General features: G+C 52.0%; 1 protein-coding gene across 10 annotated transcripts in view; it reads left to right on the top strand.

The window, feature by feature from the left end:
• Nucleotides 1-4,018: 4,018 nt before the first annotated feature.
• The window catches only part of ERLIN1 (ER lipid raft associated 1), a 494,724-nt gene continuing 481,295 nt past the window's right edge, over nt 4,019-17,447 (top strand). For 9 of the 10 annotated variants that reach the window (XR_012754236.1, XR_012754235.1, XM_075349108.1 and 6 more), the window contains exon 1: nt 4,019-4,108. The gene's annotated coding sequence lies outside the window, so the exon portion shown is untranslated. Of the gene's footprint in view, nt 4,109-4,176; nt 4,272-17,447 lie in introns of those variants that run through there. The other variant, XM_075349110.1, reaches the window with a different exon arrangement.

The raw sequence follows: 17,447 nt of genomic DNA on the forward strand, positions 1-17,447 counted from the left end.
TCGTTCTGTTTAATTACTTCCAACACATAGGAGGAGATAGCGTCTTCCCTACCTTCGTGGTACTCACTGACATGACGAGAGATAGGGGTGTCTCTTATGGCTAATGTCCCCCAGATGATCACCAATACCTCATCTTAGTTCCCATCTGGTTTTACTAATGTAATTCAAAGGGCATCCACAAGTGGCCATATAAACTACCCCTTTTGTCATACAATTGGCATAGTCCCTTGCAAAGAAAGTTCTTCCTGAAGATGCACTAACACATCGTTTCAATTGGGTCACTCAGCCACAGAAGGAACACCTACCACACTTAAATGTTTCACACAACTTCCTATTCAAGAGTCAGCTGGTGCTGGCCTCCTATAGTGGCTTTGCACCAGACGATCTTCAATAGACCTACCCTTTCTAAAAGTAATTTTGGGATCCTGGGGGATAACCTCAGCCAAGATCTCATCCACTTTGAGAACACCCCAAAACTTTTTAACACGCCAAAAACCTGGTTGGTTTGTTCATTGAAAGTACCAATAATTCTCACCTGATCCAAAGCATCCTCCCTACGTCTAGGGACAAGTAATGAATTTCTATCACTTCTCAAGTCATTATAGAAGGCTCCCTGAAGTGTCTTTTCGGGGTACCCTCTTTCCCTGTATCTATTTCATAGTTTGGATGCCTCCACCCGGAAGGAGTTAATATCAGAGCAATTTCGCCTCACTCTCAGATACTGCCCCTTCGGAATGCCTCTCCTGAGGGGCAGCAGGTGATAGCTATCCCACCAGAGGAGGCTATTTGCGTCCGTCGGTTTTCTAAATATATTAGTATGTACGGTACCTTTCTCGTCAATCATTAGCTCCAGGTCCAGAAATGGGATACTACGTTGATTGATTTCAAAGGTGAATTTGAGGTTAAAATCTTTAACCCCCAACTCATCCACCATCTTCACAAACTCCTCCTTTGTACCTGTCCAAATGACCAACACATGATCGAAGTAATGATGCCACGCCCCTATTTTATCCTGCCACCACTTTTCCTCATCAGAAAATACAACGGTTTCCTCCCACCAGCCCAGGAGGAGATTTGCATAACTTGGTGCACAAGAACAGCCCATAGCGGTCCCCCTGAGCTGGTAGAAGTACTTACTGCTGAAAAGGAAATAATTGTGGTGCAGGATAAATCACAGCAGATCAAGGACAAACTCATTGTGCAGATCAAAATGTGTGGCCCTCCCAGCAAGATAGTACTTGACGGCCTTAAGCCCCTTAGTATGTATAATGCTACTGTAGAGGGCCTCCACATTGATCGACGCCAAGAATGCCCCTCGATCTACTATCATACCATCTGTGACGACATGGACTCTCATGGGTTAAAGTTTCTTAAAATCCAGCCAGACAGCATGATAGATTGTCTATAGACGGGGGAGAAGTCCCTCATTGTTTTTACAAGACTCTTGTTGACTCAATGTAATTGTGTTGGCCACTGAAAGCTAGACGTATTGTTCTCCAGACATTTCCAGTAACCATTGTATTGTAGTTGTGTATTGATAATGTAATTACCTTAGTAGCCATTGTCTAGTCGGTGACTCCCAGTTTACATGTACACCCTCAGTCTTTCTATGCATATCATTTAAATGAACATTGTCTATGCAGCTTGAGATTCATCCAATGGGAGAGGCGATCTTGTCCAACCAATCGATGAGGACGCAGTGTATCCAAGTGGAAGGCTGTGGCTATAAAAGGGACTTCTTTAAGCCACCAGTGGTTGTTGATGGATGCTGATTATTTTTATTATTATTATTTATTTATAGAGCACCATTGATTCCATGGTGCTGTACATGAGAAGGGGGTTACATATACAGAACACATATACAAGTTACAATAGACACACTAGTACAGAGGGAAGAGGGCCCTGCACTTGCGGGCTTACATTCTAAAGGATTTTGGGGAGGAGACAGTAGGTGGGGTGGGGGGTCGGGCGGCAGCTCCGCACGGTGGTCGGGCGGCAGCTCCGCACGGTGGTCGGGCGGCAGCTCCGCACGGTGGTGAAGCAGTGATGTCATTGAAGGTTATAGGCATTTCTGAGCAGATGAGTCTTTAGGTTCCGTTTGAAGTTTGCAAGTGTAGTAGATAGTCTGACGTGTTGAGGCAGCGAGTTCCAGAAGACTGGGGATGTTCGGGAGAAGTCTCCAGTCTAAGCTCTTTGGAGCTGACTAGAGGATCAGGATATCTTATGGCTTCAATCTAGGGACTCCGGACCCGGTTGGAGACCATATCCACAGCCTAGGGATTTCGACTCCGGCTGCCAGGATTTTATCATCAAACCAGGACTACCTAAGGAGGACACGCAGGTTGGGACAGTTCAGTCACCTGTTACAGACTTTGCAGACCTCAGACAGCTTGGAACCTGTGAGGCATGGACATTCTAAATCCCTGGTGAGCCAGCGGAAGGGTGAGACTCTGTTGCCTGTTACATTTGTGTGTTTTGCTGGTTATGTGTTATGTGCTGTTAATTGTTTGGGGATCCAATAAAGTCTAATTATTGTGGTTCTCTCACCCTGTGTTTTCTGAGTAGTGTTACGCCCACGGTTAGGGAGGCCGGCGTTCAGTTGGGATGAGCCCTGAGCCACGCTGTCTTTCTAAAGGCGGCGGGTTTTAGTGGACGAGAGCACCCACTGAGCCCCGTGTCTCCACACCATCCAATATAAAGAGCAAGTCGGAAGTGTCCCTTAGGTACGTAAGACAGAACAATCACTGATCTCTAGGAGACCAGCCAGAGAAAACACTGCTGGCAGCCAACAAAGGCGCTCAACACAGTGAAATCCTAGGTGCATTGCCCCCTGGGAAGTATGCAAATCAAAAAAGGTCCATGGAGCCTCTGTTAGGAGTCTCAACACAGAAAATAGCCAGATATCCCTCCGGGAAGGACCTAGCCAAGGAGTGGCACTTTTTTGGAGACCACCATAACCACCATATTAAGTGGTCCTTTTAGTCAATATCAAACTCTTTGACGAGTTTAAAGATATGAAAAGGGAAATACCAAGGCCAGGTATCCATCCACAGAAAGCTGTTTTGGGGTGTTGCCCCTCACCAGTGTGGAGTAGGCTAGGTGGGAGCAATGCCTAGTAGACGTGGGGTTATGTTCTGAGAAGTTGTAGAGGGATTAGGTGAAATTAGTTTGGCTAGGGAGTGTGATAGGCCGCCCTAAAAAGATGCGTTTTTAGGGAGCGTCTGAAGCTGAGTAAGTTGTAATTTGTCCTAACTTCTTGGGGTAGAGCGTTCCAGAGGTTTGGTGCAGCTCGGAAGAAGTCTTGGATTCGTGAGGTTCGAATTAGTGTGGATGTTAGTCGAAAGTCATTTGCAGAGTGTAGAGAATGGGTGAGATGATAGACAGAGAGGAGGGTGGAGATGTAGGGGGTGCCGCACTGTGGAGAGCTATGTGGGTGAGAACAAGCAGTTTGAATTGGATCCTGTGATATATGGGCAGCCAGTGCAATGACTGACACAGAGCAGAGGCATCCGAGTAGCGGTTAGCCAGATAGATGATCCTGGCTGCTGCATTAAGGGTGGACTGTAGAGGAGAGTCTAGTTAGGGGTTTGGCTTACTGATTCCACAGCCCTGGTACGGCTGTCGTAAACCTACCGAGCTGGGGAATCCTGACACCAGGTCATTTATACTGTGCGATACATGCAGATTATGGAATTGCAATTTTAACACACATGGAAGTTTTTTTGTTTCCATTTTCCGCTATGTTGGAGGGTAAAATGAACAGCGTTATTCAAAGCTACAATTCGTTCTCCTGCTAAAGACAAGACCTCGCACGGCTACATGGATGGAGAACTAAAGTTATGCCTTCCTGAAGAAGCAGAGAGAAGAAATCAAAGTGCAAAATTGGAAGTTAACAAGAACCGAAGGACACGTGGGCAGGCGGACGGACGCCGCAGGCCCGAGGGCAAAAAGAGGAACGCACATTGCCGCGCGCTCTATCGGAAGAAACTCCCGGAAGTGACGTATGGAGATGGCGGCCGGAACTTGTTCCTATGGTTACAGGCAAGCCCTCTGGAGCCTCCGTAGCTCAAGGAGCGCCGGGACGTTTAGTATGAGGGCGTGAGACCCGGTGAGTTTGTGAGGAAGTAACGTGGATACTCCCCTGAGTTCTGTGGAGCGCCGCCTATCTGCTGACGCCAGTTCTAGGTGTTGTGTGATTGAGTAATAATAATAGTCCCGAAGCTGGCGAGGGGTAAAGGGCAAACTCAACTGCTGTTCGGTGTGAGGCTGAGGTAGGAGGCTCGTGTGTCACCGCTGCTGCCTGGTACAGTGTAGGCGGCGGCTCACTCGTGTGGTGTTCAGGGCTCAGGAGCTGTATATAGATATAGCCTGCTATATAAGGCAATGTCACCCAGCTCTGGCACATGGCACAACTCTGCTGTGCCTGGCTGACACGTAAAGAAGGAGCCGTGCAGCGCGCACACTGTATAATTCGGCCCATTGCTGTCCGATGTTCGGACTTATACTATGGGGCGGTGCCGGTCACCGGTTTTTCTCATGTCGATTCAGCATAAGAAGAAAGTGCATTATTTTGTGAGTGGCAGCGTATATCGGATTGTGTGCATCCATTCAAGTGCATGGATCTGAACCGAGTGCACTCTCCTGTCCGCGGACACAGAATGGAGAGGATGGAAATATTTTCTTCTCCAACTTGTCCTCAGTGTGCTCCAATTCATCCCAGGATCCCACTGATCGAAGTGTCATAAGCATAATCAGCCCGATTTGTTTTAGGCTGCTTTCACATTGCGTTTTGCCTTACGTTCACCGGTCCCGTCGCGGCATCCGTCCGAACCGCCCTCCCCCACCCCGCAAAGCGTGTCTTGGATGCATGCGCCGGCAGAGCCATTCAGTGTAATGTAGTGTGCTCTGTTTTGTGCCATTTTTGGACATACGTTTTCTGCAGACTGACACCCAAACGTAGTCTGCAGAAAAGAGCACACGCTTTGTGGGGTGGGGGAGGGGCGGTTCGGACGGATGCCGCGACGGGACCTGTGAACGCAAGGCAAAACTCAAAGTGAAAGGAGCCTTAGGCTGCATCTGACGCAGCCTAAGGCCTCCGTCACACATCCGTGATTGCACGGTCCTTGGTGAGGGTGTGCGTATGTGTGCACGCAGTGTGCTGTCCCTGTGCTATCTGTGTGATATCCGGATAGCTCCTGGACAATATGAGCTGGTATACTTATCTGTCTCTGGTGCTGCTGTTACTTCTGGTCCGTGGTCTGTGCAGGAAATGTCCATGAGCATAATGATCAGGATTTCAGATTGAAGAAAAAGACTAGAAAACTCCAGCTCTCACCATATACAGGGTAAAAGATAGCTTTAATGAAAAATCGTTAAAATCAGAAATACAGATCCATATTAAAGCATATGTAGACCAGATTTACGTCTGCGTGTTTCAAGCAACATTCTTGCCGTTAATCTGGTATAAATACCTCTATATGGAGGATGCTGGATTTTTCCAATCTTTCTCTTTAATCTGAACATCTGGTCACCGGTCCAGGATCTCCAAACACCGCACCCACATGCTATGTCTGGTGAGCTGTTCAATTGTTTTCTTTATGTTGATAATGAGCGGGACCTGGAAGCATCAGCAGAGTCAGCAGCGCCCAAGACAGAGATAAGTATAAAAATTCTTTATTTTTGTGTGAGTTGTGTTTTCTCCGGTACATGTGACATCATTGTGCGGTCCGTGTGACAACTGTGCTGCTGGTAAAAATACGGATAGAAAAGACACAGGTATCCGACTCATCTGTGGAGGATTCAAGCATGCATGGATCAAGAAACTCTGAATGTGCTGAAGTTCAAGAAGAAAAAGGGAGGATCCACCTTCCGGATTATAGTAAAGTTCTTTCAAGTTTTATTTCCAAAAATATCAGCAAAACAGTACAAACGGTCAGGGAGCCCAAGTGTAGCAACACGTTTTCGAACGCAGCCTGCGTTCTTTATCAAGCCCATACAATTGAAATATATCCATAGGCCATTTAAACTATCCAATGGAAAAGAATGAGTTTAATTAAAGAAAACATATGTGCTAACACTGGGTAGATAATGAATGAACAAAATGGACTTGCATAGCATAAACATACAAACACAATAATGAATGCAAAATATTTACAATTAAAATATAAAAACCATGAGATTGTTTATGTAATCATTACCTACAAAAATCAATAAAGAAACATTTCATTTCTTCTTAAATTTAGACGAAAGGGGATTCTTGTTTCCAACTGGAAAATCCAAAAAGTCTCACGCGTTAAGACTTGGTGCTGGATGTCACCACCGCTCGGTGTCGGACATGTGAATTTGCTACACCATGCCTTTCTTTTTTAAACTCTAATGGTAAATTTGTGCACCCTATACAGAGATTTAATAATTGTAACACAACTAATGTGGTATATTGCATTAAATGCACAGCTTGTAATCTGCTTTATATAGGTTGCACAACAAGGAAACTCAAAGTACATTTCAATGTTCATATCAGAGACATTTTAAATTCACGGGGAACGTCCATCAAAACATTTTGTTTTGCAGCATAATTGTAGTATTGATACATTATGAGTTTTTGGCATAGAAAAGGTTAAAATTTCTCCTCGCGGTGGTGACATCCAGCACCAAGTCTTAACACGTGAGACTTTTTGGATTTTCCAGTTGGAAACAAGAATCCCCTTTGGTCTAAATTTGAGAAGAGATGTAATGTTTCATTATTGAGTTTTGTAGGTAATGATTACATAAACATTCTCATTGTTTTTAAATTTTAATTGTATAAATTTTGCATTCATTATTGTGTTTGTATGTTTATGCTATGTAAGTCCATTTTGTTCATTCATTATCTACCCAGTGTTAGCACATGTGTTTCTTTAATTAAACGCATTCTTTTCCATTGGATAGAGTGAGTTTAAAGCTGGTGTCACACATAACGACGACGACAACGACGTCGCTGCTACGTCACCATTTTCTGTGACGTTGCAGCGACGTCCCGTCGCTGTCGCTGTGTGTGACATCCAGCAACGACCTGGCCCCTGCTGTGAGGTCGCCGGTCGTTGCTGAATGTCCAGCTTCATTTTTTGGTCGTCACTCTCCCGCTGTGACACACACATCGCTGTGTGTGACAGCGAGAGAGCGACGAAATGAAGCGATCAGGAGCCGGCACTGGCAGCTGCGGTAAGCTGTAAACATCGGGTAACCAAGGGAAGACCTTTCCCTGGTTACCCGATGTTTACGCTGGTTACCAGCCTCCGCTCTTGCTGCCAGTGCCGGCTCCTGCACTGTGACATGTGGCTGCAGTACACATCGGGTAATTAACCCGATGTATACTGTAGCAAGGAGAGCAAGGAGCCAGCGCTAAGCAGTGCGCGCGGCTCCTTGCTCTCTGCACTGTGACATGTAGCTGCAGCACACATCGGGTTAATTAACCCGATGTGTACTGTACTTAGGAGAGCAAGGAGCCAGCGCTAAGCGCGGCTCCCTGCTCTCTGCACATGTAGCACAGCGACGTTATGATCGCTGCTTCTGCTGTGTTTGACAGCTAAGCAGCGATCATAACAGCGACTTACAAGGTCGCTGTTACGTCACCGAAAATGGTGACGTAACAGCGACGTCGTTGTCGCTTAGTGTGACACCAGCTTAAATGGCCTATGGATATTTTTCAATTATATGGGCTTGATAAAGAATGCAGGTTGCGTTCGAAAACGTGTTGCCACGCTTGGGCTCCCTGAGCACTGTTTTGCTGATATTTTATTTTTGGAAATAAAGCTTGAAATAATTTTACTATCATACGGATTTTCTTCAAAAAATGGATGTCACCATGTGGTGTAATACATTCAAGCGTCGGCTCCACACGGACACACAGTCCCTGTGAAAAAACAATGTGTGTCCAAATAGTTCAAGAAAAGAGAAAAAACAATCAAATGCCCAATAATTACACGTATCAATAGATTTTTTTTTTATTAAATATGCAATATTAAAAATGTTTAGTGTTACAAGTCCATTGGTGGAACAATATATACATGTATCAAATGCACAAATAACACAAAATACCAAATAAGATCGGGATCACATTTAAAGGGAAGGTGTCATCCAAAAAAAAAATTTCAATAACTGAAAAAATGTAAAGTATTAAAGGGGTTATCCGGCTTATTTTGACTTTTTTATTATTTCCCTATTCGGCTAAATTGGGGCAGGTAAGTAGATAGTGACCCCTTACCTGCACTGCTAGCAGCCCCTCTCCCCCGGCTCATGTGACCGCCCCTGCCGCGATTTTGCTGCTTCCGGTCATTTCATGTCAACATGGGCAGGACCATGTTGACATGCAAATCTGGGAACAGCATGTTGCCGCCCTGCTGGGCAGGTACAGTGCGTGGAGTCCCTGCCCCCCTTCCCTGCACCCTCCCACACATTCCCCCGCACCCCGTACTCTCCCCGCAACCTCCCCTGGCACTGCTGTGGGACCCGTGAGCTGGGGGGAGGGGCCTGGCAGCGGCTGCCCACGAAGTCACCGCCAGTACCCGGCCCCCTTCTCAGGATTGCACATTCAAATGTATCAGCATCTGTGATGCCGATATATTTGAAAGCACCGATGAGAGGGAGCGCTGCTTCTCATCACTGTCCCGCTGTCTGTGTCTGACAGTTCAGGACAGCGGTGACATCACTACTGTGCTGCTATGTCCAGACCAGACAGCGGACGAACGTGCAGGAGCTTAAGGGACCAAAGAGGGGTAAGTATGTATTCCCTACATGTGTTCCCTATGTGGGGTAGGGTGGGGGTCGGTGCAGAACAATGGTGGGAGGGTCGGTACAGAGCGCCGTGGGTGGGTGGGCGGTTTGCAGAGCCTGGTGTGTGTGCGTTGCAGAGCCGTGTGTGTGTGTGTGTGTGTGTGTGTGTGTGTGTGTGGTGTGCAAAGCCCGGTGTGTGTGTGTGTGTGTGTGTGGTGTATGTGTGTGTGTGTGGTGTATGTGTGTGTGTGGGGTGCAGAGCCCTATGTGTGTGTGTGTGGGGTGCAGAGCCCTATGTGTGTGTGTGTGTGGGGTGCAGAGCCCTATGTGTGTGTGTGTGGGGGGTGCAGAGCCCTATGTGTGTGTGTGTGGGGGGTGCAGAGCCCTGTGTGTGTGTGTGGGGGGTGCAGAGCCCTATGTGTGTGTGTGTGGGGGGTGCAGAGCCCTATGTGTGTGTGTGTGGGGGGGGGTGCAGAGCCCTATGTGTGTGTGTGTGGGGTGCAGAGCCCTATGTGTGTGTGTGTGTGTGGGGTGCAGAGCCCTATGTGTGTGTGTGTGGGGTGCAGAGCCCTATGTGTGTGTGGGGTGCAGAGCCCTATGTGTGTGTGTGTGGGGTGCAGAGCCCTATGTGTGTGTGTGTGTGTGGGGTGCAGAGCCCTATGTGTGTGTGTGTGTGGGGTGCAGAGCCCTATGTGTGTGTGTGTGTGGGGTGCAGAGCCCGGTGTGTGTGTGTGTGGGGTGCAGAGCCCGGTGTGTGTGTGTGTGGGGTGCAGAGCCCGGTGTGTGTGTGTGTGGGGTGCAGAGCCCGGTGTGTGTGTGTGTGGGGTGCAGAGCCCGGTGTGTGTGTGTGTGTGGGGTGCAGAGCCCGGTGTGTGTGTGTGTGGGGTGCAGAGCCCGGTGTGTGTGTGTGTGGGGTGCAGAGCCCTATGTGTGTGTGTGTGTGGGGTGCAGAGCCCTATGTGTGTGTGTGTGTGTGGGGTGCAGAGCCCGGTGTGTGTGGGGTGCAGAGCCCTGTGTGTGTGTGTGTGTGTGGGGTGCAGAGCCCTGTGTGTGTGTGTGTGGGGTGCAGAGCCCTATGTGTGTGTGTGTGGGGTGCAGAGCCCTATGTGTGTGTGTGGGGTGCAGAGCCCTATGTGTGTGTGTGGGGTGCAGAGCCCTATGTGTGTGTGTGGGGTGCAGAGCCCTATGTGTGTGTGTGGGGTGCAGAGCCCTATGTGTGTGTGTGGGGTGCAGAGCCCTATGTGTGTGTGTGGGGTGCAGAGCCCTATGTGTGTGTGTGTGGGGTGCAGAGCCCTATGTGTGTGTGTGTGGGGTGCAGAGCCCTATGTGTGTGTGTGTGGGGTGCAGAGCCCTATGTGTGTGTGTGTGGGGTGCAGAGCCCTATGTGTGTGTGTGGGGTGCAGAGCCCTATGTGTGTGTGTGGGGTGCAGAGCCCTATGTGTGTGTGTGGGGTGCAGAGCCCTATGTGTGTGTGTGGGGTGCAGAGCCCTATGTGTGTGTGTGGGGTGCAGAGCCCTATGTGTGTGTGTGGGGTGCAGAGCCCTATGTGTGTGTGTGGGGTGCAGCGCCCTATGTGTGTGTGTGTGGGGTGCAGAGCCCTATGTGTGTGTGTGGGGTGCAGAGCCCTATGTGTGTGTGTGGGGTGCAGAGCCCTATGTGTGTGTGTGGGGTGCAGAGCCCTATGTGTGTGTGTGTGGGGTGCAGAGCCCTATGTGTGTGTGTGTGGGGTGCAGAGCCCTATGTGTGTGTGTGTGGGGTGCAGAGCCCTATGTGTGTGTGTGTGGGGTGCAGAGCCCTATGTGTGTGTGTGTGGGGTGCAGAGCCCTATGTGTGTGCGTGTGGGGTGCAGAGCCCTATGTGTGTGCGCGTGTGGGGTGCAGAGCCCTATGTGTGTGCGTGTGGGGTGCAGAGCCCTATGTGTGTGCGCGTGTGGGGTGCAGAGCCCTATGTGTGTGCGCGTGTGGGGTGCAGAGCCCTATGTGTGTGTGTGTGTGTGGGGTGCAGAGCCCGGTGTGTGTGTGTGTGTGTGGGGTGCAGAGCCCGGTGTGTGTGTGTGTGTGTGTGTGTGTGTGTGTGGGCTGCAGAGCCCGGTGTGTGTGTGTGTGTGTGTGTGGTGCAGAGCCCTATGTGTGTGCGTGTGGGGTGCAGAGCCCTATGTGTGTGCGTGTGGGGTGCAGAGCCCTATGTGTGTGCGTGTGGGGTGCAGAGCCCGGTGTGTGTGCGTGTGGGGTGCAGAGCCCGGTGTGTGTGTGTGTGTGTGTGGGGTGCAGAGCCCGGTGTGTGTGTGTGTGTGGGGTGCAGAGCCCGGTGTGTGTGTGTGTGTGGGGTGCAGAGCCCGGTGTGTGTGTGTGTGGGGTGCAGAGCCCGGTGTGTGTGTGTGTGTGTGTGTGGTGCAGAGCCCGATGTGTGTGTGTGTGTGTGTGGTGCAGAGCCCGATGTGTGTGTGTGTGTGTGGTGCAGAGCCCGATGTGTGTGTGTGTGTGTGTGTGGTGCAGAGCCCGATGTGTGTGTGTGTGTGTGTGTGGTGCAGAGCCCGATGTGTGTGTGTGGTGCCGAGCCCGATGTGTGTGTGTGTGTGTGTGTGGTGCAGAGCCCGATGTCTGTGTGTGGTGCAGAGCCCGATGTCTGTGTGGTGTGCAGAGCCCGATGTGTGTGTGTGGGGTGTGGTGTGCAGAGCCCGATGTGTGTGTATTGTGCAGACCCCTATGTGTGTGTATTGTGCAGAGCCCGATGTGTGTGTATTGTGCAGAGCCCGATGTGTGTGTGTGTGTGTGTGGTGTGCAGAGCCCGATGTGTGTGTGTGTGTGTGTGTGTGTGTGATGCAGAGCCCGATGTGAGTGTGTGTGTGTGTGGTGAAGAGCCCGATGTGTGTGTGTGGTGCAGAGACCGATGTGTGTGTGTGTGGTGCAGAGACCGATGTGTGTGTGTGTGGTGCAGAGCACGGTGTGTGTGGTGTGCAGAGCCCGGTGTGTGTGTGCGTGGGGTGCAGAGCCCGATGTGTGTGTGTGTGTGTGTGTGGTGCAGAAGCCCGATGTGTGTGTGTGTGGTGCAGAAGCCCGATGTGTGTGTGTGTGTGTGTGTGTGTGGTGCCGAGCCCGATGTGTGTGTGTGTGGTGCCGAGCCCGATGTGTGTGTGTGTGTGTGGTGCAGAGCCCGATGTGTGTGTGTGTGGTGCAGAGCCCGATGTGTGTGTGTGTGGTGCAGAGCCCGATGTGTGTGTGTGTGGTGCAGAGCCCGATGTGTGTGTGTGTGGTGCAGAGCCCGATGTGTGTGTGTGGTGCAGAGCCCGATGTGTGTGTGTGTGGTGCAGAGCCCGATGTGTGTGTGTGTGTGGTGCAGAGCCCGATGTGTGTGTGTGTGGTGCAGAGCCCGATGTGTGTGTGTGTGGTGCAGAGCCCGATGTGTGTGTGTGTGGTGCAGAGCCCGATGTGTGTGTGTGTGGTGCAGAGCCCGATGTGTGTGTGTGTGGTGCAGAGCCCGATGTGTGTGTGTGTGGTGCAGAGCCCGATGTGTGTGTGTGTGGTGCAGAGCCCGATGTGTGTGTGTGTGTGGTGCCGAGCCCGATGTGTGTGTGTGTGTGTGTGTGGTGCAGAGCCCGATGTGTGTGTGTGTGTGTGGTGCAGAGCCCGATGTGTGTGTGTGGTGCCGAGCCCGATGTGTGTGTGTGTGGTGCAGAGCCCGATGTGTGTGTGTGTGGTGCAGAGCCCGATGTGTGTGTGTGGTGCAGAGCCCGATGTGTGTGTGTGTGGTGCAGAGCCCGATGTGTGTGTGTGTGGTGCAGAGCCCGATGTGTGTGTGTGGTGCAGAGCCCGATGTGTGTGTGTGTGTGTGTGGGGTGCAGAGCCCTGTGTGTGTGTGGGGTGCAGAGCCCTGTGTGTGTGTGGGGTGCAGAGCCCGGTGTGTGTGTGTCGGGTGCAGAGTCCGGTGTGTGTGTGTGTGTGGTGTGCAGAGCCCGATGTGTGTGTGTGCGCAAAGCCTGATGTGTGTATGTGGTGCAGAGCCCGATGTGTGTGTGTGTGGTGCAGAGCCCGATGTGTGTGTGTGTGTGGTGTGGTGTGCAGAGCCCGATGTGTGTGTATTGTGCAGAGCCGTGTGTGTGTGTGGGGGGGTGCAGAGTCCGGTGTGTGTGTTGTGCAGAGCATGGGGTGTGTGTGTGTGTGTGGTGTGCAGAGCCCGATGTGTGTGTGTGTGGTGTGCAGAGCCCGATGTGTGTGTGTGTGGTGTGCAGAGCCCGATGTGTGTGTGTGTGTGTGTGTGGGATGCAGAGCCCGATGTGAGTGTGTGTGTGTGTGGTGAAGAGCCCGATGTGTGTGTGTGTGTGGTGTGCAGAGCCCGGTGTGTGTGGTGTGCAGAGCCCGGTGTGTGTGTGTGGTGCAGAAGCCCGATGTGTGTGTGTGTGTGTGTGGGGTGCAGAGCCCGATGTGTGTGTGTGTGTGTGTGTGTGTGTGGTGCAGAGCCCGATGTGTGTGTGTGTGGGGTGCAGAGCCCGATGTGTGTGGGGTGCAGAGCCCGATGTGTGTGGGGTGCAGAGCCCGATGTGTGTGGGGTGCAGAGCCCGATGTGTGTGGGGTGCAGAGCCCGATGTGTGTGTGTGTGGGGTGCAGAGCCCGGTGTGTGTGTGTGTGTGTGTGTGGGGTGCAGAGCCCGGTGTGTGTGTGTGTAATGCAGAGCCCGATTGTGTGTGTGTGTGTGGTGTGCAGAGCCGTGTGTGTGTGTGTGTGGGGTGCAGTCCGGTGCGTGTGTGTGTGTTGTGCAGAGCACGGTGTGTGTGTGTGTGGTGTGCAGAGCCCGATGTGTGTGTGTGTGGTGCAGAGCCCGATGTGTGTGTGTGGTGCAGAGCCCGATGTGTGTGTGTGTGGTGCAGAGCCCGATGTGTGTGTGTGTGTGGTGTGCAGAGCCCGGTGTGTGTGTGTGTGGGGTGCAGAGCCCGATGTGTGTGTGTGTGTGTGTGTGTGTGTGTGGGGTGCAGAGCCCGATTGTGTGTGTGTGTGTGTGGGGTGTGGTGTGCAGAGCCCGATGTGTGTGTATTGTGCAGAGCCCGGTGTGTGTGTGGTGTGCAGAGCCCGATGTGTGTGTGTGTGTGTTTGTGGTGTGCAGAGCCCGGTGTGTGTGTGCGCAATGCCTGATGTGTGTGTGTGTGTGTCTGTGTGTGGTGCAGAGCCCGATGTGTGTGTGTGTGTGGTGTGCAGAACCCGATGTGTGTGTGTGTGTGTGTTTGTGGTGTGAAGAGCCCGGTGTGTGTGCGCGTGTGCGCAATGCCTGATGTGTGTGTGTGGTGCAGAGCCCGATGTGTGTGTGGTGTGTAGAGCCCGATGTGTGTGTGTGGTGTGCAGAGCTGTGTGTGTGTGTGGTGCAGTCCGGTGTGTGTGTGTGTGTGTGTGTGTGATGTGCAGAGCACGATGTGTGTGTGTGTGTGTGTGTGTGGTGTGCAGAGCCCGATGTGTGTGTGTGGGGTGCAGAGCACGGTGTGTGTGTGTGTGTGTGTGGGGTGTGCAGAGCCCGATGTGTGTGTGTGTGTGTGGGGTGCAGAGCCCGATGTGTGTGTGGGGTGCAGAGCCCGATGTCTGTGTGTGTGTGGTGTGTAGAGCCCGATATGTGTGTGGTGTGCAGAGCCGTGTGTGGTGTGCAGAGCCGTGTGTGTGTGTTGTGCAGAGCCGTGTGTGTGTGTTGTGCAGAGCACGATGTGTGTGTGTGTGTGTGTGTGTGTGGGGTGCAGAGCACGATGTGTGTGTGTGTGGGGTGCAGATGTGTGTGTGGTGTGCAGAGCCCGATGTGAGTGTGTGTGTGTGTGTTTGTGATGTGCAGAGCCCGTTGTGTGTGTGTGTGTGTGTGTGTGTGTGGTGTGCAGAGCCCGGTGTGTGGGGGGTGCAGAGCCCGATGTGTGTGTGGGGGGTGCAGAGCCCGGTGTGTGTGTGTGTGTGTGGGGTGCAGAGCCTGATGTGTGTGGGGTGCAGAGCCCGGTGTGTGTGTGTGTGTGTGTGTGTGTGTGGGGTACAGAGCCCGATGTGTGTGTGTCTGTGGGGTGCAGAGCCCAATGTGTGTGTGTGTGTGTGTGTGTGGTGCAGAGCCCAATGTGTGTGGTGTGGTGTGGTGTGGTGCAGAGGCCGGTGGGGTGGGTGTGTGGTGTGCAGAGGCCGGTGTGTGCATGTGTGATGTGCAGAGCCCAGTGTGTGTGTGTGTGTTTGGGGTTGCAGAGCCCGATGTAGTGGGGGGTGCAGAGCCCTATGTGGGGCTGTTATTTCCAATGCTGTAATGATAACAGGTCAGTGCTGGGGCAGAATACTGACAGGGAATATGTGTGCAGGGGGTGGGGCTGGAAACTGGGGTGGGGCTGGACAGAGGTGGGCGGGGCCAGCTCTGGCTGGGAGGTTTAGCACATTAAGTTATCATGTTTGCTGGAGCTGAATGTAAACAAAGAGCTGCAGAGAATAAAGGGATAATTCAAGAGGAACAAAAGTTAGAAAACAAAAAATTACAATGTAGGGATGTTTTATGACAATACAGCACAGATTAGCTTAACAAAAATTTTCTTTATCGTTCCTATGGGAGACCCAGACCATGGGTGTATAGCTTCTGCCTCCGGAGGACACACAAAGTACTACACTCAAAAGTGTAGCTCCTTCCTCTGAGCTTATACACCCCCTGGAGAACCAGATCTAGCCAGTTTATCGCTTTGTGTCAGGAGGCATACATCCACACATGCATTCTCATCTGATTTTTGATTTTTGGAAAGAGTTTGAAGAAAAGCGGGTCCAAGCTGGACTCCCGGCATGTCCCTTCTCACCCCACTGTGTCGGCGGTGCTGTCAAGGTTGATTCCAAGGCTGGAGCCTTACATGCCGTGCTCCTTCACCATCCCTCATGGGCTCTGGCTTGAAGTGGGAGCCAGCACGGTTCTCCATGCTTGGCAGGAGACCGGTCTCCATCCGCAGCCCTTCAGGATCCTGCTGGATCGGAGCACTCATCCCCAGGGATTTGGAACCCTGCGTCTCAGCAAGCTAAGTACCTGAGACGTTTATATATTGGGGGTCCCTGCACTTTATTGTTGTGGGAGAGTGTGCTGAGTGTATTTTGTGACATTTCCGGCGGGTTCTCTGGCTGTCGCCGGAAAACCGCGCCGATGGTGCCTGCGCGCCGGCCGCACCGCTCAAATTTAGGCCCCGGCTTCGCCGGAGGCCTAGTTTCGGTTTCACTGCCCTCGCATGTCATTCATGCAGAGGGACAGCGCGGCTCCGCCCAGCGGCCGTTCTGCATAGGGGAGAGACACTCCTCATTGAGTACATGTCTCCTCCCCTATAAGTCTCTATGGCCCTCCAGATCCCGCTCTCAGAGATGAGTCCCGCCCCCTCTCTTCGCTCCGGCGGCCATTTTCTCAGCGTTTTCCCTGCGATCAGCTCTGGTCTGCAGCATCCCTGCTGAGGTGCTTGGGGGTCTGGGCTTCGGGATCTGGAGGGCACACAACACTGCTCCAGCAGTCTGGTAAGCCACAACCTCTGGTTGTGGACCTCTGTATATACTCTCTGGGGGTCATTCTGGCAGAGCCCTCACTCCAGCAGCATGTCACATACGAGGAGCAAGGCTCCAAAGCTGTTTTCAGTATGCACTGCATGTAAGCTCCTACTGCCGGAACCGAGCACCTATCCACATTGTGATGCCTGCTCTAATCTGACGATCCCTCAGCCTGGAATCGCCCCCCCAGGGGTCTCTCAGGCTCCTCCGGCCCCTGTGGCTGACCCCCCGGCTTGGGTAGAATCCTTAACCAGGTCTATCTCCCAGTCTTTTGCTGACTCCATGGGACATCTGTCCAGGACTTTGCTGAGCATGCATCAGCCCCCTTCACAGGGAGCCTCTGCTGCTAGGTCTCTCTCAGGACCGGAGCTCACAGAGGATTCATCATCTGGTCCCAGACCCCGTCCTTCAAAAAAAAGACGCAGGGCTCCCTCTCCTTCCTCGTCCCGCGGCTCGGTCTCAGAAGCTGACTCGCAGGACGAGGAGGAGGCCTTTACTGGGGGCTCGGAGACTACCTCCATGTGCCCCATTGATCTGTCCGAAAGTGACTCAGATGTTAGTGATTTGATTGCGTCCATTAATTCTGTACTGGATCTCAATCCGCCAGTATCAGAGTAACAACCCTCTCTGGCAGAAAAGCACCAGTTTACCTCGCCTAAGAGGACAAAGAGTGTGTTCTTTAACCACTCCAGTTTTCAGGCCGCTGTGACCAAGCCCAGGGCCTGCCCTGACAAACGCTTCCCAAAGCGTGGTTCTGATGACCGTTTTCCCGTTCCACCTGAGGTGGTCAAGGAGTGGGCTCATTCACCAAAGATAGACCCCCCGGTGTCTAGACTCTCAGCCCGGACCGTTGTATCAGTGGCTGATGGCACCTCGCTTAAGGATTCATCTGACCGCCAGGTTGACCTTCTGGCCAAATCTGTATATGAGGCGGCAGGGGCCTCGTTCTCCCCGACTTTTGCAGCAGTGTGGGCTCTCAAAGCCATCTCTGCTTCTCTGGAGGAGATGCATTCCCTCACTAAGGAATCTATGCCTGAGATGGTTACCTTAACTGCTCAGGCTTCAGCTTTCTCATCCTATGCCATGTCTGCCATGCTGGAGGCTTCTCACCGCACTGCGGTGGCTTCGGCTAATTCCCTCGCTATCCGCAGGATCTTGTGGCTTAGAGAGTGGAAGGCAGATGCTTCT

This window comes from Anomaloglossus baeobatrachus, chromosome 5, assembly GCF_048569485.1.
Source record: "Anomaloglossus baeobatrachus isolate aAnoBae1 chromosome 5, aAnoBae1.hap1, whole genome shotgun sequence".
Taxonomy (NCBI): Eukaryota; Metazoa; Chordata; class Amphibia; order Anura; family Aromobatidae; genus Anomaloglossus; species Anomaloglossus baeobatrachus.